General features: G+C 39.1%; 1 protein-coding gene across 3 annotated transcripts in view; it reads left to right on the top strand.

Annotated features, from left to right (window-relative positions):
- The window catches only part of LOC124146016 (rho GTPase-activating protein 7-like), a 242,761-nt gene that overhangs the window by 58,581 nt on the left and 160,466 nt on the right, over positions 1-23,714 (top strand). Inside the window, exon 1 of one of the 3 annotated variants that reach the window (XM_046516033.2) lies at positions 10,362-10,667. The exons of the other annotated variants lie outside the window; for them this stretch is intronic. The gene's annotated coding sequence lies outside the window, so the exon portion shown is untranslated. Of the gene's footprint in view, positions 1-10,361; positions 10,668-23,714 lie in introns of those variants that run through there. 3 annotated transcript variants of the gene reach the window in all.

Raw genomic sequence — 23,714 nt, 5'->3', positions numbered from 1 at the left:
GAACCATACTCACTCACTCAAACTTGACTTTCTATGTCTGTACTCAGACAGTGTATATTAAAGTAACTGTTAGTGATTTACTTAATAAAACAGACAATGTGTCAGTTTGATATAGACTGCCTCCATGGTCTAGTGGATAGAGTGTCTGCTCGGAGAGCGGAAGTTGGTGGTTCTATCCCCATATCATACAAAAAGGCTTTAAAAGATGGAACTTGTTGTTGCCCTACATGGTGCTCAGCATTAAGGGGCTAAAACAAGGACTGGTCGGCTCGGAGTCAGTACACTGTGTCTGAGTGGGGTGTCCATGTTCAATTCTGGCATGGTATCCCAGTGGGCTAGCACTATTCAACTGGAATTAGTCTGGACTAGTACACTAAGCAGCTGCACACACAGGTGTGCACAACGCTGTACAAGTGCAATAGTCTCGAACGAGAAGTTAAACCCCATTTCACCTCACCTCAACCATCTCGCTACATCAGCAACACCTTAGCTGAGAACCTGCTTAAACGTGTGGAGCAAAGTCCCTCCTTAATTCTGTGTATTCAAAATCTCATCTTTCATTTACTGCCTTCAAATCCACACATGCAATGCATGGATGATCTGTTTTCTGTCTGAATGCATCAATGCTAACAATCATCCATGGTAGCTGTCAACAATGATACGGCCCTGTGATAAGGTATTTATTTCCATGATGATTGAGCAGCCATCAATATTTCTTTAATGAAAGTAGCAGCTCCTCGTTGTCCCAGATGAGCTCTGAGAATTCACCAAGTAATTATCCCACATTAAGACGGCCCTATTACAGGGAGACATTGAGATGGACTTGAATCAACAGGCAACCATTACCGGGGATGCAGCTATGCAGATTCTGGAGCTATGGTAGTGTACTTTTCTCTTTCTGATCATCTTTATAGTTGTTGTGTTGGATTGTGTTACGTTATGAATCTCAAAGGTGACATTTGTAATTGTTAACCTGACAGTATTCTGCAGACTTCGGTTTGTTATACAATATCTGAAAGTTGCTTTTGTTTTGACAGTCTGCAGGTTATTAAAGTTGGTTTGTAATAACTTATCTGAAGTTTGCTTGTGTTATGGCAGTCTGTAGGTTATAAAGTCGGTTTGTTATACAATATCTGAAATTTGCTTGTGTTGTGGCAGTCTGCAGGTTATTAAGTCGGTTTGTAATAAAATATCTGAAATTTGCTTGTGTTGTTGCAGTCTGCAGGTTATTAAGTCGGTTTGTAATTAAATATCTGAAATTTGCTTGTGTTATGGCAGTCTGCAGGTTATTAAGTCGGTTTGTAATAAAATATCTGAGAAGTTGTTCGTGTTTTGGCAGTCTGCAGAGACTACAATCTTTTTATGACCAATTGTTTCTCATACTGGATATTTTGGAATGAGTAGATACTTATGTTTGACAACTTGTTTATTACTCATAAAAACTTCCAGTTATCTAGCCTGTCATCCCGTACAAACAGATACCTAGTCTCCCTGCATGTACAAGATGTAGTTGAATCTTCTAGGGCACACTTCTTGCTGTTCCTTAAAAATATGATTCTACTGTTAATAAATTGGAGAGAGTGAACCCACGTAACAAGTCTTGGTCTTTGGAGATACGTATTGACGAGGTACGAGTCTGTTTGGGGGTGATGCAAGGCACTTAGGACGGCTGTGTTGGACTGATGTGTTTCCCTGCTTCACTGACCAATCAGGATCAATCTTGATGTCTGTGACGCTGATGGAATGGAATATCCTGAAGCCAATTTGGTGGCCATTCAGACCCAGAACGGTGGACTCAGGCAGCGGACTTGGATGAACTTCAAACTGAGATCAATGAACCTCTGATTTGGTTTGTTAGCTGAACGCTTGAAATTATTTGGATAACAGTTCAATTTTCAAGATGTATGATTGTTTCGATTTGTGATCTTGTAACTTCTTGAGATGTCCTTCAGGGGGACCTCATGGACAGTGAACCTTTTTTACTCAAGCTTACTCAAGTGAAAATACCTCAAGCTGTCTATAGTTTCATTAAATCAGTATTAGAGTGAGTGAGTGAGTATGGTTTTACGCCGCTTTTAGCAATATTCCAGCAATATCATGGCGGGGGGACACCAGAAATGGGCTTCACACATTGTACCCATGTCGGGAATTGAACCCGGGTCTTTGGCGTGACGAGCGAACGCTTTAACCACTAGGCTACCCGACCACCCCTAAATCAGTATTAGATCATCCACCACGTGGGGATTACAGGTTGGGTCTCCAGCAACCTTTGCTGGAAGGTTTGCTTGTATGAGGTAGCTAAATGGATCGGGTGGTCAGACTGTGTCTTGGTTGATTGTGTGTCATCTTACCCCGACTCTGGCTGTTGCTCATTATATCAACCACTGGTTGGCCTGGTCATGACTAGATTATTTGCAGGCCACCATCGTATAGGTGGAATATTGCTGATCACGAACATAAACCTGGCTCATGTTACATGGCACCCATGGAGATCCAGGGATAGAATAGATCTTCAGCAACTCATGCTTGCCGCAACAGGCGACTATGCTTGTCATGAGAGGCAACTAACAGGATCAGGTGGTCAGACTTGGTTGATGTAATTCATCGTATCCCAACTGAGTAGATCACTGCTCATGATATCAATCACTGGATTGTCTGGTTCAGATTGGATTATTTATAGACTGGCGTCATATAGCTGGAATATTGCTGTTTGCGTTAAACAACAAACAAAACTTTATACATGGTGCCCCCTGTGTGATATTAAACAAACCTGAATGTTCCATGTTGTGTTGCTCCATCGTTGTGTCAGTTGCTGGGCCATCGCTGCTACCTCTTCTTTGTCATGAACCAATCAGGCTGATGAAACAGTTCAATATCCTGTCGTCACAGAACTTTGCTGGCTAATAACCTTCTGCATCACACGGAATTAGTTCTCATCAACATGGGGGTACTATGGTTCTGTGGGAACTCACGGCTTACTACATCGGAGTCAGACAAAAGCAACAGCCAGACATGTTCAAACACAATTAGGGATCTAATACACATCAATTTGGTTGAGGTAGTCATCAGACAAGTAAGTTTTCCCACATTCTGCTAATGATTGCAATTATCTTAACATCAAATGGGATATATTGGCCATAGATTACTGGATGGGTCATTTAACTGATTTAGCATTTAGGAAATCTGGGTTGTTTTCTATGTTTGTTGTGGTCCAGAGGTTTTGATGGCGTGTTGTTGTTCATGCAGTCAGCAATATTCCAGCCATATGATGGCACTCATAAATAACCGTGTCAGGCCAGACAAAACCAGTGATTGATATTATGAGCAGAATCCCACGTCACTGGGGTGCGGTGACACATAATCAATAAGGTCACCAAGTCTGACCAAACGATCCATGTAGTCGCCTCTTACGACAATGAGTATTGGGGAACCTATTTATCCTAAACTCCACACTTGGTTTCCCTTTATGTGATAATGTGATGTACCAATATAGTTATTACACCCTAAGTAAGTCTAGATTGTTGGGATTCTATTGGTATTGTCAATAGGTGACAGTAAGATGTATCAGTATAGTTATTACACCCTAAGTAAGTCTAGATTGTTGCGATACTGTTAATGTTGTCGATAGGTGACAGTAAGATGTATCAATAGTCTTCAGGCTACATTGTTTTAACACTGTATATATTATCCTTAAGTTCTATTAGACTGTATTTTGAACCAGTGACCTGAAGCAAGTCTACATGGTTTTCATACTGATTGTCTGGTGTTGATTGCCTGGAGATTGTCTGGATGTATGTATTATCAAGAGATTCTAAGAAAGTCCAGCCGACTTGTGTGGCGTTGAGATGTCAGTCAATGTGTGGTTTTCATTAAGCTAGTGTTCCTGACTGAAGAAAGTGTTTCATTAGCAGTATAATCCAAATATAGACACCCATATACACACACTAATAGTCAGACAACTACTTCTTCAAGATCAATCCAATATGTCTGTGTTGAAGTTCAAAGTTGATCTATATTTGTGGTGTTGAAGTTGTTTTCTGTTTTTGTGTTTAAGTTTTAACATTATCTGGTATAGTTTAGTACAAAACTATATATTGCTGTATAACCAAACTTATATTTGAAACCTTTCATTTTCCAACATGGTTACAATTATCAAATCAATTCATATTTCAAAAGAGAAATTCTGTTCAATTTTTTCTGAAAAGATTCATGTTGATTTCTGCACCTCATCTGTCATTAAAACAAGTTCATTTCTCCTCTGGTTATGGGGTGGTGGGGGTAGTAGAGTGGTTAAAGTGTTCGCTGAAGGCTTGGGTTCGATTTCCCCACACGGGTACAATTATTGTGAAGCCCATTTCTAATGTCCACTGATGGGATATTGCCAAAACCTGTTTTAAACTCACTCACTCACTCACTCACTCACTCACTCACTCACTCACTCACTCACTCACTCACTCACTCACTCACTCATTCATTACACTCACTCACTCACCTGGTTATGAGTAGTTTAGAATCATGGCTGTATAAATACCAGGAAAAGACACAGTTCTTACAAGTTTGTTTTGCCTGTCTATCACCTGTGAAATATAAGCATTGCTCCCGTCTGTGCATGGTGGGGTTTCTCCGCCATTAGGGAGATGTAAGGTGGGTTGTTATGACATAGTGTTCAAAGAGGCAGAATACAAGGTGATTTACTCCGTAATGACTTGGCACTGTGCCAGCACTTTGACAGTTTAAACATGTGGCATCACAGGTAAAGTACCCATCAATTCTTTGAGCTAGATGGAGCCGATTATTCGTCAGCACTAAACTTTGTGGTATTCTCATATTTGGGGTCTATTTTGCTTGCACTGATTAAGAGTTATTTTTAACGTGGAAAACAGGGTTTTTAAAAATTATTTTTGTTGATATTTTGGGAAATAGTTTTAGAAAGTCAGAAAAAAACATGGAAAAGTATTTTTCAGGATTTTATGTTGTGCAAAATTTAAGATTTGTTGGGTGTTACAGAACCCTAAGTGCACTTTTTTTAAGGTACATTTTTCATAACAAGTGTTGGAGATTTTGACTCCCTAAATTCTACATCTACATCCCAGTCAATTTAACTGCCTGCAACATACAACATTTGCTTTTCAAAAGGGAGGGTCCGGACCCTTTGGATACCCCTCTGGATCCGTCTGTGTACTGTCTGACCTTTCTCCAACAACAGACAGACCATAAAGTAACACTGCACATCTTTGGAGGCCAGTGGGGTTGGCTGGAGGGTAATACATTTACTCACCTCACAAGAGAAATTAATTGGAATTTATCACATGGGGATACTGTGTGAAACCCTTTTGGTGTCACTTTCCTTGAACTTGCTGAAATAGTGCTATATATAGACATGCTGTCATATTCTCCGACAAAGCTGTCATGGTATCATTAAATCTCCTCTCCTCGTGGTCATAATTTCATGATGCTTGGACCTCCTCTGTGGTTTAGTGGTAGAGCGTCCGCCTGGAGAGCAGAAGGTCCGGGGTTTTGATCCCCGGACGCATCATACCCAAAGACTTTAAAAGATGATACTTGTTGTTACCCTGTCTGGCGCTCGGCATTAAGTGGCTAAAACAAGGAATGGTCGGCTTGGAGTCGATATACTGTGTCTGAGTGGGGTATTCATGTTAAACTGGGGCATGGTATCTCAGTGAGCTGGCACTAAAACTCCGCATCTGTCCGGACTAGTACAAGCAGCCACACATACACACGTGCATGTGTAAGCAAGGATTATGTCCTACCTAAATATTATCCCGGGGGAAGTTTTACTCTAGGGTATAGTATCCTACCTAAGTGTGGGAAATCTGGAACAGGTTTTGTCCAAAAATTAAGGGTAATTCATCCCAGTGAAACATACTTAAGTGGAAATAGGAAAATGTATCCAATGATAATTTACACCAACTTGAATCAGTGTATATTATCCCATGAATGTAAAAATTCACCAGTGTATCCGATCCTAGGATACATAAAACTAGCAATAGGTTAAAATATTCTAATGTTATTTATGTTGATACTTGCATTTTCACCATGTTTGGTTGGGGTGTGGGGTGAGAAATGAGGGGGGGGAATGTGGGGGGAAATATATGTTGATAGGATTAAACACACTGGTATGGGTTCAAATTCACTAGGGAGAATTATCCTGACTCTAGAGAATTTCATCCCCGGGATAAAAAATAGGGTAGGATAATATTCACTCTTACACATGCACATCGCTATATGAATGCAATAATCTTGGACACGACGTTAAACCCCATTTCACTACCTCATGAAGTCTGAATCTGAATCTGAATCTGAATCTGAATCTGAAAACTCCCTAAGTCAGGTGAGCTTCAAGATCAGGTGAGCTATTGTGAAGACTCTATGTCATGATAAGTAGTCGTACTTCAAATAATCCTCATCATGTAGACTCCATTGAATAAATTCATTTTGTGAGAAGTCAGTTCGAGAATGCACCGCAGTTGACGAGTATTATGATGTCAGGTTAAAGTGCAGATCTTGTCAACAAAGTGTCAAACAACTGACATGCTAGGCAGAAAGATCAACATTTTGTGTGGTTGTTGAGAATCAATAATAGACATGACCATATATGTCATCTTGTGTTTACAAACAAAACACCATGACTTGTTAAACGGTGGAAATTGATACCTGTTTTGAGGGAAAAAAGTATTGGGAGTTTGCCAAGAATTTCACAGATAGTTATACAATGCTGGTTTCACCATACTTCTGAACAGGTATGTTGAATGTTTGAACCCTCTCCATCTTCCTTTCAGTCCCAATTGTATGTTTTAGGGGTTGTGTATTTAAAAAAATGACTTTTCAACATACTTATTTCTGTAATGAGTATTAATAGACACAGAGAGTTGGACAACTTCAGTGTATGTAGTTTAGGCCTTGCACACCTTTCTTCAACATTGTGGTGCAGTGGTAGTCATGCATGTTGTAGTAGCAGTGGTAGTAGTAGCAGTGGTAGTAGTAGCAGAAGTAGTGATGGTGGTAGCAGTTGCCGGGTTAATGGTAGTAGTAGTTTGTGATTGAAATAGAAGAAGTAGTAGTGGAGGTGGTGGTGGCAGTAGCAGTAGCAGTAGTAATAGTCGTAGTGGCAAAGGTATTGGTATTAGTAGTGGTAGTAGTAGCAGCAGCAGTGGTTGTAGTAGAAGTAATTATTGTAGTAGTAGTGGGGGGGGGGGGGGGGGGGGCTGTAGCACTAGTGGCAGTGGTATTAGTGGCAGTGGCTGTGGCTATCGCTGTGGTAGTGGTATTAATATTAGTGGCTCCCCATGAAGATCCAGGTAGAATAGGTCTTCAGCAAAACATGCTTGCAGTAAAAGACGACTGTGCTTGTCGTAAGAGCGACCAACAGAATCGGGTGGTCAGGCTCGCTGACTTGGTTGATGCATGTCATCATATCCCAATCGCGTAGATCAGTATTCATGATGGCAATCATTGGATTGTCTGGTCCAGACTCAATTATTTACTGTCATATAGCTGGAATATTGCTGAGTGCGGTGTTAATAAACAAACAAGCGAAACAGACAAAACAAACAGTATTTGTGGCAGTGGTAGTAGTGGTAGGAATATTGCTTTGTGCAGACCTAAACAACGACCAAATGTTGCAGTAGTTGTAATACAGTTTGTAGCAGCAGCAGCAGCAGCAGCAGCAGCGGTTGTTGTGGTGATGTTTGTGTCCTCACATCTGTTACATGTCTAGCTCCCACATGTACAGAGTGACCTCAACATATACACACATGTGTGTTAACATGCATACACACACACCTCTGAACGTAAACACACATAGAATATCACATAGATGGATATACCCCAAACTCTCCACCTCCTTGGATATTCAATCACGTACACCGCAATACCTATCTTTCACTTCAAGCTGAATAAACTACATCTCTCAAAATATACTCATGGACTGTTTGTCTTTTAAAACATTTTGTTCACAACCTAAAAATTAATTAAGTTTAAAGTTTAATTTTGAAGAACGTTCTTAGAAACTAATCTTTCAGAATATTATATTGCTTGTGCATATGTTCTGGCATTGCTCCAAGGCTAATCTGAATGATAAGTTGTATAGTAACTCTATCTTTATGCTAGTCTAGTCTAGATAAGCCGACAATACCCTTGGGATGTCAGTCTTTTGTAGGGACAACTTGTTCTTATTACAGGAAACTACGGTTATAACGAACTCAAAGGGACTACTAATTATAGTTCATTATAACCGTTGTTCATTATAAGTATATATACAGCAAATGTCTTGGACAAAAAAACAAACAGTTTGTTATAACATAGTTTACTGTATTAATATAATCTACAAATTATTATTTTACCTAATAATGATATCCTTAGAGACTTGTGCAAGTCTGTATATGTTCCTTCATCGATACATACATTTACTAACACTTAGTCAATGAAATCCTTTCTTTAACATAATTATAAGTTTTTTTCTTCGAAAAAAATGTTCCTCTTCTGCTGTTTTCAAGGAAACTAGACTTGGTTTAGTTTGATCTAGACATAGGCTTTAGTGAAGAAAATAATATATATAAATTCAACAGTCATGGTGCAGGACTTAAATGTACAGAGCTTCAATGGGAAGCATCTGCATCCAGTGAAACATCAGTACCCTTGGATGTGTCAGGGCAAGTTGAAGGACAGAGGAAGGACAGCGCCATCTGTGTGTGTGTGTCGCCATCTGTCTGCGTCATCAGGCATCTGTTATGGAGGGGACCTGTTTGCGATGCATGTTGTTCAGTCATGGATCCATAGCCTTGCTCCAAGACTGTACTGAATAGTGCATGTCCATGGATAATTAGTAATTCTATCTTTATCATTAGCTAGTATATATAAGCTGATGGTACAAGGATGCCAGTCTTTTATAGGGACAACATTTCCTTACTATTTATATAATCTAGGAATTATGATTTATGCTAATAATCATTTCCTTAGTGACTTGTGCAAGTCTGGGGAACCGGTAATGTCATCACTGTTGATTTTTGTCATGGAAACTTTGTCCAAGTCGTGAGAAAAATCTGATTGAGACATTAGGTTTTTAGATTTATTTTATAATCATTGATTTTATTGGCATAAATTTGGGCTCAAGTAATGAGAATTGTGTATATTTACAAATATGTTCTGAAATATTAAACATATTTCATTTAGATGAGTACAGTTATGAAATGTTCAGTTCTGTTTTTAGTCTTCTCTTTGTTGAACCGATGTCAAATATGTATACAACATTTATGAAGTGTTTTACAAGTGTGCTGGTTGTGGCGGGTCAGGGTACTGCTGACAAAAGTTCCGTAATCAAATAAGAATTTCATATTTCTATTCAAGGGAATAATTTCTAGGTTTTATTTTTGACTCGACGTTCATACATGAGAAGCTTGTAGGCAACAGTAAAGGCCAAATTATCTCAAGCAATTAAAGATGGAAGATACTCCTAATATTCTGTCACATCAAGTTTCTGTTAGACTATGAAAACATTTCTTTAAAATAATTGTAACTTTTTTTTACTTCCTCCTCTACTGTTTTCATTTCAAGAATCAAGGAAGCTAGGCTTGCTTTGTTTGATCTAGACTTGCCTTGGCATTTAGTAATATATTTATATAAATAAATATATATATATTTATATATTCCACAATCATGGCACAGGACTAAGTCTCTGTTATTCCTCTGACCTCCCATGCTCTCTCGTCATTTTTTCAAGGTAACTGGAGTCATTTTTGTCAAAAGGAACTTGTGATAAGAACCTGTCACCTCTTCCCAGATTCTGTTATTTGCATGCTGGCAGTTCCACTGCACATCAGAAGACTGGTGGGATGTAATTAGTGTTTTCGGTAAAGGCACTGCTGGTGTTAGCCTAAGCAGGTAATTGGTGTAAAATGTCAGTTTTGAGATTTCTTGGTGCTTCTACCAAGTTTCTTTGGCATCATTTAACAGAAGTTAAATTACCAAAGCAGTTCCAAGCGTCACATTTCTCAAAAACAATCTCCTGACATTGTTTCTACTCAGCTCAGTTTAGTTTCAACACAACTTTTCGAGGTGGCAAATTGACATTTCCAATTTACTCTTCTTGAAAAAGTCATTTATTTAAAGTAATGGTGTGCAGAGACAGAACATGGTCTGATGTGTGCTTCTCAGAAGACGTCACAGAGTGCTATAGCTCCTCCAGGCTGTGAAGTCAGCGCCAGTAAACAGTCCCCTCCCCGTTAGCCTGTCTCTCACTTTCTCTCCTGGCAGCTAGAGGGGAGGAAAAGCAATATGTGGAACTCTTATTCTCTGGAGAAGCAAAACCACATGGTGAGTGGGAGGCAGTGGTTCCAGTATGTGGCGGGAAACCTTGCCACAAGTTGTGAATGACTTCACCGTCTTGTTAATTCATGAAGAATGCGATGGCGTAAACCGGTGATGTCATCATCGCTACAAATGTGCTTTTGTTCATCATGATCAATACCTTCATTTGTGTCTTTTGACTGATAAGGGATCAAAAATTGTAATTTAAGTCTCCTGAAACTGCTGTCATACTTCAGTCAACTTCCTGTATTTGTGGACCGACACGTTTTGGCGCGAATTTCCTTGTTTGTGTTTCATGGAACAACTGTGATCTATATCTCAGCGTGGTCTTATCAGGAGAGGTAAGGAGCTGTCATGTTATCATTTTAATTTCACTGATATGTTCTTTTTCATGTCGTTGTTTATGTTTCCAGAGAATACAAGACACAAATATTCTGAAATGAATAGCTCTGTCATTGTTCATGCCGGTACAAGACAAGAATAACCATCTCTGTCTGTTTTCTACATCTATTTTGGATATAATTGTTTGAAGTCTATCTGATCCAAAACATTGCTTACAAACTGGATAGTTTCCACAGAAACACTTCAACAGTAATGACATCTTATGTTGAAGCAGTAGAACTAGATATTGTAACTGTGTTTCCAAAAACAAAGACTGAGGTATATTGAAGGACTTACTAAACTTCATCTGATCATTAGTTTTATGAAATCAATCAATCTGGTCATTTAAAATTTAGTTTTGATTAAAAAGGGCCCTATAACAATTGAATATGATATATATAAACAATATGAGATTATGGTTTATAGTCTAGAGGGTACATGTTTTTTACATATGGTCATTTCGACAGAACAATTTTCCTTAGAAGTCAGACTTTGTAGGTGGAGGTAGAGTTAGTAATGACAATTCCCTCCATCTGAGGGGAGTTGTTCATTGGTGAGCCCAGTGGATAGAGTGCTTGCTCAGCAGGCTTTGGGTTGATTCCCCTCTTGTCCAATTTGTAGAGCCTATTTGTCTCGTTCTTTAGTTAATAAAAATAGCATTAAATCTTTTTCTGACATACTCTGACTTTACAATGGACTGTGGCTTAAAAATGTAATTTCATTTAATATGGGCTATCACTTACAATGGACAGTTTAAGATTTGGTCAAGTAATGATAAGGGTTATGGCTGTCTTAGTCAAAAGATATATTGTTCATTGTATTTTTTATGTTTTCAAAATGTCAGACAAGAGACAAAAGCCACAGACAAAAAAATTAAAACATTAAAATGTTTAAATATATTTCTATTTGCAATTTTGTAATGATAAATCAGTGAACCTTAAAAATATAAAAGCATGTCGTAAAGATCGTTTGATTTGAGGGGGCACGGGTGGCCCAGTCGTCTAAGGCGCCGTGATTCGCTGTGCAGAGTTGCGTCCCTTGGACACGCCAGAAACCTATGGTTGTGGGTTCGAATCCCGGTTCGCCCCAATTATGTTTCTAGGTTTGTCAGCACCATACCCGTGCTCGTGGGTTTCACCGAAGTGGTAAACGTCTGAGACCTGCATCACTTCGATATAACTGGAATAATGTTAAAAGCGGCGTTAAACCCAACTCACTCACTCACTCACTCGTTTGATTTGACTTGATAATTATCAGCCCTTAAGGGCCTTGGTGAAGTTCAGATTCTACTACAACACAACAGTGTATATAAACTTCTTAATTGTGTTAGATGGCTGTTTTCATCAACCAACTGTATGGAGTTTTGGTGTTTAGTATTTTCATACACAGCAATTGTAAACCTATTGGGATGGATTATCCCTGAGGGTCCTTATTGTAATCTGGGAGGGCCACAAGGAGGTTCTAATGCTTGACCTTTGGTGTACAGCTGGCAGCATGGAAGTGTTGAAGCATCTCCTTGGCTGTATATCTTATCATTGTGGCATGTTGGGAAGAAATGGGGCATACACTAGAGGAGAGGCCCAACTGACAGGCTGGATGTTTGATAAGTTTGAAGTACTTTGATTTTAGGTTTTCTTAAAGAGATTTTTAAGCCTCTGTTGATGCTTTCATTGCCAAATGTGACATGAAAAGAAAAAAACTTTGAAATATGTGTATGCTATTTTCATAAACCATTACAGCATTGAATAGACAATGCCTTTTAGAAAGTTGTAACATGTTATATCTGGGCTTACACTTTCTTATAGACTAACATTTAGTCTCTGAAATGAACATATTTTACAGAAAGAACAGTTGTTAAATTATAGTTATAAAATATAATAAAAAGGAGCCCAGAGACTTTCTTCATTTTCATCTAGACTTGCCAAACATTGTGACTTGCATGGGCTGTATTGGATATATTTGTTTCAGGGTGTATGGCAGACTAACTTTCTTAGTAAAGTTGAAATTCTAGTACTTACTTTGGTGGAGTTACCAAACACAGCAATAGTTAAATTGAATTTCAATACCATATTTTTTCTTTAGTTATCACATATTGTTATACACATGCCTTGAAAAGGCCAGTTCTTCTTTACAAAAACTTACCATCTGAAACACATAACTCTCTCATTATTATCATTACTGTATTATATTTCTAACTGCCATAATGTATAATGTGTTTATTTGTTTCTGTACCTGGCCCCCCCAAATTATCTTTGTTTTTATCTTTATCATAAATTGATTGGTGAGTGAGGGAGTGAATGGTCCAAGTGAGTACAAGGTTGCCAGTCATTTATAGGGACAATTTTTTTATTATTTATATAATCTTGTAATTATGATTTAAAATTAATCATTTCCTTGGAGACTTATGCAAGTCTAGAACTCGGGTGCTATAAAGGGATTTGAGGGGGGTTGGTGGTGAGGTGATGAAAACCCAACAGTTAATTATTGGCCTTGTGTAAGGCTTCAGTAGAAAACCATGAAATCTCTGAATATTACGGAATTAATTCTTCAATGTACCCAAGGTAAATCTCATATGATAGTCCACTTATGTTGAGCTTTTCCCACATTAGATATCATGCTCCAAGCACATCACGATTACCCCAGTCCATGGATCAGTGTGCACTATATTTTCATTCTCAGCTCCTTGGGGAGTATACAGCCGACACTGCCTGCGATGCACAAGATGGTTTTCATTCACAACGTACTGGGTACCCATTCAATGCTGGGTGCTCAGAGGCATATTTCAAACAAAGTCAATTGCTTCAGGTGACATGTTATATGGCTTACTCCATCACACGGATCATGTGTCTTGAACCTTGACTTCCTGTCTAGATTCACAATGACCCTGTCGTCAGAGCCACCTGACATGGAGATTGGATGGTCACAATGGTTGCTTAGTGTCCATGGATGGCTGACAAGACGTGAGAGACAAACTGTGTTAAAACCCATCGATAAACCACATGTCTGGTCCAGGGTGCCATTGTACAAAGCCATCTTAGCACTAAGGTGATCATAACTCCCTAACATAAACTTACGATTGTTGTAGCGCTAAGGTTGATTTGTATAACGGCACCCAGGGATCCTGTTTCACAAAGCTATCTTAGAGCTAAGGTGATTGTAACAGAGGCTATCAACAGTCATAGCACTGATGTTGCTTTGAGGAATGACGTCCAAGGCCCATCCATACAACACAGAGGAATATGTAGCTCTTCCAAAAAATTACATGGGCCAATTTGTTTATTTTTTGTGCAGCTACGTATTTCTGTGTCAGCTTTATGAGTGCGACTCTTCAATGCTGTATCACAGACATAGGTAGTCAGAGTGTTGAGATTTTTTCATGGAACTGTGACTAGACCATCCTAATAGGTTGTCCTGAAATAGGCTGGATTATTACTGGCAACACACTGTACTGGCACTTTATTGTTAGACGGTTCATGTATTTGAGGTAGACAGTGTATTGTTCTTGTCTGAAAGTTGTCTGGATGAGTAATATCATGCTCAGTCTAGCCATTACATGGCCACTACAATGGAGAACAAACAACTCAGAGGATGTAATCCAAGCCGCTCCAACAACTCACGTTCATTTAGACATAAAACAAATGATTATTCCTTCTTTGTTCGTCATGTGTCACCAATATTTAAGATACGGCTTTGTTTACCAAATTTGAAAGTGCACCGACTCCTCCCAGCCACATTGAGACAGCCTCAGTGCCAAGCCCTCCCTCCAGCCGGCTCACACTTCAGCAATGCTCTCTACCTGCCAAGATAGAGTGTTTAAGGAAGGGTTGGTCTGTCCAAATACACTGTCTACATATTCAGGATGTGGTGTATCCTGAAGACCTGTTGCTGGATGACAATGTAGTTTCTATTAATGTTAAAGGATGGTCAGCATGTTAAGTTCTGGTAACAATCCTATTTCATATAACTCTTTGTAGTCCTGCACCATGACTGTGGAATTTAGATTTTTTTAGATTTATTTTTTTCACTAAAAGCCTAGGCAAGTCTAGATCAAACTAACCGAGTCTAGTTTGCTTGATTCCACAGCAGAATGGGAAAGGTTCTTTCAAAGAAAAGAAAAACATTTAAAGAAATGATTTCATTGACAAAGTGTTAGTCTAACATGCATTTCTTAGTTATGCTTTGCGTGCGTGCCTGTATATACCACTGTATAATATGCTATTGTAATTGTATTGAATCAATATGCCTTACTGTACTTCATGTGGCATGTCTTTTAAATGGCATTTCTATAATAACCGGTCTTAAATTGATGTTAATGTCTTCACAGGGTTCAATATAGACAGAAAATGTTTTCTTTACAACTAGTTATGTATGTTTCATCAAATACTCCTGAAGACCAGCTGTTCAAGGCATCATTATGTGTAGACCGTGTCCTTTCCTGACCTTATCTGACCAGTGTACCGTTAGCTGCACAACTGTTTAAATATGGGAAGGGAGAGTACATGTATTTATGGCTGGAGGAAGCAGATGTGACTATTTATGAGAGTAGTTGTATGGGAATATGCTATGGTCAGTTCAGGTGAAAGACAGATGTGTTTGAAGAAGGAAGTGTTTGCAAATAAACATCTGGATAATATGGATGTTTTCAGTTGAAATGGGTTTCTGAGATGAAAATATGGCAGAAATTTGTTATTGAATCCTGCACAAATATTCCAGATTCAATAAATTGCTTTCATTTGACCTAATTGACAGAAACAACAAAACCTGTTGAAAGTAGAGTTTAATGCCACTAAATGGATTAATGCCATATAAAGTACCATTTAAACAATCTAGTTTCAATCAAGGTATATCAACAAACAGCTGCTGTGAGATAGAATCTACAAATAATTATGTAGCTCAGCTTGCCTTGTCAGCAAATTTGATTATTCAAGAAATTTGAAAGATTAGTTTGTTGAACATTTACATAAAGGTAAAGTATTAAAATATTTTATTTAATTTTTATCAGTAAAGAAATTGATAGTATATATTATTCTTAAATTTTCTTTGCATCTAATGGTTTAACATTAAGTAATTGAATGTCTCTAGCTATCATTGGATACCAAGAGTGCAATGGTTTTATCCTTATGAGTGAGTGAGTATGGTTTTACGCCGCTTTTGGCAATATTCCAGCAATATAACGGCGGGGAACACCAGAAATAGGCTTCACACATTGTACCCATGTCGGGAATCGAACCCAGGTTTTCGGCAAACGAACGCTTTAACCACTAGGCTTCATCCTTATGAAGTAAACTAAAAGATGGTTACCTGAAAATGAGTCTTGTGATATTTCTAATAAACCTGAAATTTTCTGGCATGTTGGTGCATAAATTAAGATACATGTGTACTGCTTTGGTTGTGTCACTATATACATCATATGCCCATCCTCCTGCATCATTCTCTGTCATATACTCTTGGTATAAAGTAAAGGAACACAAAACAGCAGATTTACATAGATGTTCATATGTTTCATATCTATGAAATAAGATACATTGTTAGTAGATGATGTATACTCACATTGCCCCCAAAGTCTGGTTATCTGTCCTATACGGCATGCCCCCTTATTTCTTTTGAGGCGACTATGTTTATCAAAAGAGGCAACTAACGGGATCAGTTGGTCAGGCTCGCTGACTTTGTTGAAGCATGTCATCATATCCCAATTTTGTGGATCGCTGCTCATGATGTCAATCACTAGATTGTCGAGACTCGATTACTTACAGATTGGTATATTGCTGAGTACTGCGTTAAACAACAAACAAACTTCTTTTGATGAGTTATTTTTTGTGAGTTTCTTGAAGGGAGGTGTTACTGTATAGAGATGGGATGGATATGAGAGGCGTATTTATCTCCAGTGTGCAAATGGGACAACATCTTCCCTTACTATTGACGATGAGTACATTTTGCAGGATTTCCTTGAAGGGAGGTGTTACTGTATAGAGATGGGATGGATATGAGAGGCGTATTTATCTCAGTGTACAAATGGGACAACATGTTCCCTTACTATTGCCGAGGAGTACATTGTGCAGGTTTCCTTGAAGGGAGGTGTTACTGTGTAGAGATGGGATGGATATGAGAGGAGTATCAGTCAGCAGGTGCCCCCAGCCAGCCCTGACCCAGATAGGAGTCTGTAGTGCCTCATCAGGGTCAGTGCTGTATACCAACAACTCAGGAAACATATCTGGGCAAGGAATTAGACAGCCGGTCAAACAGAAAGTAATTGAGGAAGGTGCTGAAAGAAATGGCTGCATGGAGCATTAAATGCACTGAAATTATTCCATCTGTCTCTGATCTGCTGCTAAGGATACTACAGTTGTAGAAATAATGAAATGTACATTTTCATGAACTCCTGGTGTTTTCACTGATTTTAGTGATGACAATTACCTCCATCTGAGGGGAGGTGTTCATTGGTGATATACTGTTGACCCCTATTTTGCCTTTCATGACCAATGGAATCAGTTTTTGGCAGATAATCGAGACTGGTTATTCTCTGGCATTGATGTTTGATATTGCCAGATAAGAACAATGTGTGAAGCTTGGATGATGAATTTTGTCGTTAAGTAAATGTGCTTGGTTATAATTATGATAACTCAAGGGTGAGTGAATGAGTTGGGCTCACGGCTTTGGAACAGTTCTGTATCAGCGTATCAGTCAGAGGGTACAGTGACACAGGTCACTCAGTGGATTGTTTCTCATAATATCACTCACTGTTCCAGATTCAATTATCTACTGGCTGCCGCCATTTGGTGGGAATATTGCTGAAAAATATTTTTCTCTGATGGACTAATATTTAATAATTCACACCAAAGGCAAGTAAATACTGTCAGCCGATAAACAGACGTCCAGACAGCAACCACTACATCTCAGCAACCACAACGTCTCAGCAACCACTATGTCCCAGTCAATGTTCAGAGGAGTCGCTCTTACAGCCGTTGAAACAAAAATATCCCAAAATCCCAAATAGTTTGGCAAGTCTAGATTTCACCAGTTGCTGGCAATGAGGATGGTCACCAGGCTCCTTGCTACTATATGTCAAAAGACAATTTGACCAAATCTTAAACTATTTTAATTTCAGACACTAAATGTTGGTCCAGCTTCAGTGCGGCAGGCAGCTCAAGTAACTTACCAGAATTCTTCTGTGTGGCGTTGATGGTGCACTTTCTCTAGGTACAGCTTCTTGGCCTTGAGGGTGTTATTTGACCTTATGGGTTGTGTCTGTAAGGTCAGCACCATGTAAACAGTACTAGGGTTCTGATGGGCGTTATTGGACACTTGTTGAAGACAGTATAATGACTGGGCATTCTTGGAATCATTCAAGGAATTGGTAAAGTGGCAGGATAATTACTGTTGATGAATCCCTGGCCTAAGGACCTGTCTATAACTCCTTCCTCATTATAACATCAGAGCTGGGTATCATGAACTATCTTCCATTCTCTGCACAAACTGATTCATATTAGACTTGACAATGACGGAGGGTTATATTTTCCAACCAAAAGCCAACTATTGAATAAATCTGAATGCAATAAAGCTCTATTGTGAGGAGTGTTATAATGAGGTAGTGTTGTATGCAATAGCAGTGGTGGATGACAATTGGAGGAAATGATTGTTGTGGAAGAGAATGTGATTAGGAAGAAACCAGACTGTTATGTAATGCAGGGTAGGGGTAGTTCAGATAATATGAATGCAGTGGAACATGGATAATGTAATTTTTTGTAAAGTTGTAGAAATTAAGTCTTTATCTATCACCAATGAAATAATCAGCAATATTGTCATGGCTAACAGTAAAGTCATGTATATCTATGATTGTTGCTATTGTTGACAATGTGCTCCGAGAACCAGCTGATCTCAACTGTTGGGCAGGACGACAGCTAACAACCAAAGCAAAAACAATCACTTAAATATATTCTTTTTTAAACCTTGCTGACAAACATATGTTTGAAAGGATGCCAAGAACAATTTCAAAATGTTTTTAAGAGCAAAATTTGCTGAGCTTTCAGAATTTATTACCATTAACCTCAAAAACAATATTTAGAAAAAGCTTGACTTGCCATGTGCCTGAAAACAAGGAAGAGGCATGTGTGGACCTGGAAGCCATGATCTTCAGCAACCCATGCTTGTCGTAAGAGGTGACTAACAAGTTCAAGTGGTCAGGCTCACTGACTTGCTTGATGCATGTCATCGTATACCAATTGCGTAGATCGATGTCGATCACAAGATTGTCTTGTCCAGACTTGATCATTTACAGACCACGGCCCTATACCTGGAATATTCCTCAGTGCGGAGTTGAACAACAAACAAAACAAAAAACTAAGACTACAGCTAGTATTTCCAGCTGCCTTTGAAGATGATAGTGTATTCGTTAGTTAGAGTTTGTGTGTTGATGAAAGAGGGGGGTCCTTGAAGTGATGGATGCAAGAATTTCTTGGCCTCCGACCAACATCCTGTCATCACTGTACAACAGAACCAGGGTGTTCTTCTTGTCTGTTCTGTCACTGAAGAAAGTGTGGAACTGTCAGACCTCCAAGTTTGGTGCTGTCAGTAGGTTTAACTCACAAAGTATGGCACTTGGTCCCTGACCTGTTTCAAACCGAGTGAGTCTGGCTTAATGCCTCTTTGAACAATACTTCCGTAATGTTATGGTGTGCCTTCTTGATGTGGGAGGAAAGCCCAAGTTTTGCAGATCTTAGATGTTTGTCACTTTGGCGAAACCCACGGGGTATTGTGATGACAAACCTAGAAAAATAATCAGGCTGAACCGGTGAGGTGAGGTGAAATGGGGTATAACATCGCGTCCAAGATTATTGCATTTATATAGCGACATGCATGTATGTGTGTGTGTTTGTGTGGCTGCTTGTACTAGTCCGGACTGATGCCGATTTATGGTGCTAGCTCACTGAGATAACATGCCACAGTTTAACATGAATACCCCACTCAGACAGAGTGTACTGACTCTGAGCCGACCAGTCCTTGTTTTAGCCCCTTAATGCTGAGCGCAAGACAGGGTAGCAACAAGTACCATCTTTTAACGTCTTTTGGTATGACGCGGTCAGGGATCGAACCCCGGACCTTCCGCTATCCGGGCGGACGCCCTACCACTAGACCATGGAGGCGGTCATCAGGCTGAACCCATGATTGAAAGTTTCTGGCATGTCTAAGGGTTGCAACTCTGTACAAGGAGCATCAGTCAGACAGCAGCCATTGTGACATATGAGATGATTTCATTACATAGAGAACATTATACGAGCATGTGTGTCATACTGATTTTACGAAACAAGTGTCGGAATTCTTGTATTTTCCGAGCGAGAGCAAGGGTAATGCATGAATACTTACACAAGTAATCAGTATGACACACAAGCAAATGTAATTGTTTTATTTCCCATTATTTCTTTATCCTTTACTTGGATATTTCTAACCCTATGTGTCATATAGGACATTATTAACTATTGCCATAGTATTGCAGTTGTAACATTGTTCCTAGTCCTAACATTGTTGCTTGGTCAGGCACAGATACTAGTTGTAACACTGCAAATTTTCAGATTAAACACTACCACTAGCCTCAGACTAGTGAAAATGAGGAATAACAACAGTTTCTGTTTTGTCCCCTTATCTGGTAGTGTTACATCAACCACAAGCCTGAAATGAGCCTTGGACATGGATATAATTAGTGGTCCATGGTGTGATGTCAATTGTCTATCTTGACATTGTAATTGATGGTAATTGATGGTGCTCCAGTGAGGCTGAATGAACGCACCGTTTCGCAAACACCTGGTATCTTCACTCGTGATTCATGAACACATGCTGATGATATTGCTGGAATCATACAATGAACTCTTGTATATCTTGGGTATCTTGTGATTATGGAAAGTTTTTTTTTCATTTAATTAACACCATGAAGAACGTGGAGACATTGTCTTGTGTGATTGTGATTGGGTATACATTAATTTAAACTAATATACATCATAACATTTGAACCAGCAGACCAAGAATATTTTGCTGAAAGGATTCAGAATCATGGACTCCTGGCCCCTTGATTGCAATTGTTGGATGATTATCTTTAGGACCAGTGAACTATTTACTCAACTGTTGGTCTTTTTTGCTTGCATAATGTTCATCACAAGTATCCGTATAGTCTGTCTCCTAGTCCCTGAACCATACTTTTTTCCCTTATTCAAAGGCCTTGCTGTAGTTCTATAGCCCTAAATGAAGCAAGTCTAGATCTTCCACAGGTTCTGAAACACCCATCTCACTGGGGCTCTTTTTCACATTTAAATGCAACTGCTTGTTTCTATGAAAATTATGTATTTTGAAAGACTAAGCTTTAGTCTAGTATCAGTAGTGTAATGCATCATTGACTCTGACAGCTTCTATCTCAACCTTCCATTGATGTATTGCCATTGGCCATGAATTTTTACTAATTGTATTCTCATGAATCAAATAGCTACAAGATTGCTGATAGACCACAAAGCAATAATCACTTCTATGAATCTTAATAGATCCTCTCAGACTTATGGCCTGGGAGTTCGGTGCAGGAACTCCCTGAAGTTCGGTCCGAGCTGCCTCACATGTGTTAGGGATCCTGTAGGTAGGGATATATAGGTATATATTTTGTATATGCAAGCTATTTTCTGCCACTGTTTATCCATGGCATAGGGCCTGGGTTGGGTGTTTATTGAAGTGGAATTGAGTGACCAGCCATGCTATGTGAACTGCAAATAGGAAACAAAAGTTTATTTTCTTTACTGGAAAGATCCAGATGGAGGAAATGTGTGATTGACCCGTGTTCCGAGAAAGTACACATTTGTTTGGATCATCGGATAGTTTTACCACCCTGCTGCCACGACAATACATGTCATGTTTAGACGTTATGATGAATTTATTCTGGGTAATTTAACCCAAATGGAGACCTGTTGAGACGTACGTGTCTCCAAGTTACGCAAGTCCCTGAGAACAACCAGGCTCTGTATCAGTTGGGGATCTACATTGTTATGTGATGGTCTGCCTGCGTCAAGGCCTGCATTTCTACCTGGTGCTGCAACTGGAGATGGAGCACTTCATCCTTGAGTGTACCAGGAAGATCCACAAAGCACAGAAATAGTCTTCAAGTCATTAGAGAGTTGGCACCCAGTAGGAGGGGCACCTGTCTGCTGTATATTGATGTCAAATCAGAGTTCTTTTTTCTTTTGGTTGTTGTTCTTGTTCTTGTTTAACGTCACACTCAGTGGCTATTCCAACCATATCATGCCAGTCTGTAAATAATTGAGTCTGAACAATCCAGTGATTGATATTGTGAGCAACGATCCACGCAGTCATGGTACAATAACATGCAATCAACCAAATCACTGATTACCCAATCTATTCTCTTACAACCAGCATGGCTTGTTCTACTCTATAAAGAACCAACTGGAAATTCTCTCTGTGTTATTTAATTGGGGTATGTAAAATTTAAAAGGTGAAAATATGTTTTGTAATTGATAGAAGATCAATTACATAAGCTCAAAAAAAATTTTTTTTTCAAAAGACTGAAGGTTCTAAAATGCAAAAAGTGCTGAGTGGGAATAGTGCTGGGTGTGAATAGTGCTCAGTATGAAAAGTGCTGAGTGTGAATAGTGCACAGTATGAATACTGCTGAATGTGAATAGTGCTCAGTATGAATAGTGCTGAATGTGAACAGTGCTCAGTATGAATAGTGCTGGGTGTCATAAGTGCTGGATGTGAATAGTGCTGAGTCTGAATAGTCCTGGGTGTGAATAGTGCTGAATGTGAATAGTGCTCAGTATGAATAGTGCTGAATGTGAATAGTGCATAGTATGAATAGTACAAAGTATGAACAGTGTTGGGAATGAAAACCACTTATTCACACTGATGACACGCTCTGGATAATTTACAATTTGATTTACAACTTCCTATGTGCACAGAATGGATCCTTAGTACTCCATGCATGTTGTCAGAAAATCGGTGTACAATATGAGATCTGTCTGACCGTGTCATCCTGTCCCAAACACATGATATGTTGCTTATACATAGACCCACTGGTCTGGCCATTCACAAGACACTGTCCCCTTGGGGATTCCAGATTGGAATAGGTCCCCGGCAAACCATGCTGGATGTAAGAGGCAACCAAATGTATCAGGTTGTGGGAGGCTCAGTGTTGTATCCCAACAGTGAGGATCTTTGTTCATAATATCAATCACTGGATTGTCTGGTTCACCTTATGGTTATTTACAGGTCGTCAAATAGGTGGAATATTGCTGAGTGCATTATTAAACTACAAACAGACAAAACAGAGGAAATTGATATATACACTGTAGTTGCAACATAATGCAATATTCATTCAGTCACTTTTCCACCACTGCAAGGATCTTTGGAAACACAAAGCAGCCTTAAACCCAAATCTCCCGCTGTGGAAACATGTGTTATAAGATTATATACACCAGTTAAGGTGCACCTCTTTGAAAGGAATATGCCTGTATTCTGTATGCACTACATGAAACACCGGTGCTCAAAATACGCCTGTGACTAAATGCATACAGGTTATAGCATCTGTCGAAGCTAATGTCATGTTAACTTCATTTATTATCCTAGCACTGTCAAAAACGTTTTTGTATAATTTCTTTTTCACTTTCTGCGGCACACTGCCAAGGGAAGTGTATTTTACATTATTTATGTTTCTGGGGTTGTCTTCACGTGTTTCCACATCCCATGTCAGCGTGTGCTGAAGGTATTGACGATAGCAACACAGGAAGCGATTATCTTTACTGTGAAACACATACAATGTACGTCTATCTATACCAGGAGGGATGCAAGTCAGGTGGTTATGACATTATATGATAGACCAGACTGTTTCAAAATTACCTGCTATGTTAAACATGTCCATTGTGATGTTTTATGGTCAGGATATGATTGGATGTCATGTCAGGTGATCAGCTCTATGTGGCCCTGTGGTAGGTGTGTTAGCTTGTTTTGTCGATTGTGTGGGT

Source organism: Haliotis rufescens, unplaced genomic scaffold, assembly GCF_023055435.1.
Source record: "Haliotis rufescens isolate VD_foot unplaced genomic scaffold, xgHalRufe1.0.p SCAF_7, whole genome shotgun sequence".
NCBI lineage: Eukaryota > Metazoa > Mollusca > Gastropoda > Lepetellida > Haliotidae > Haliotis > Haliotis rufescens.
The sequence above is the reverse complement of the archived record's forward strand: the minus strand, read 5'-3'. Positions and strand labels throughout refer to the sequence as shown.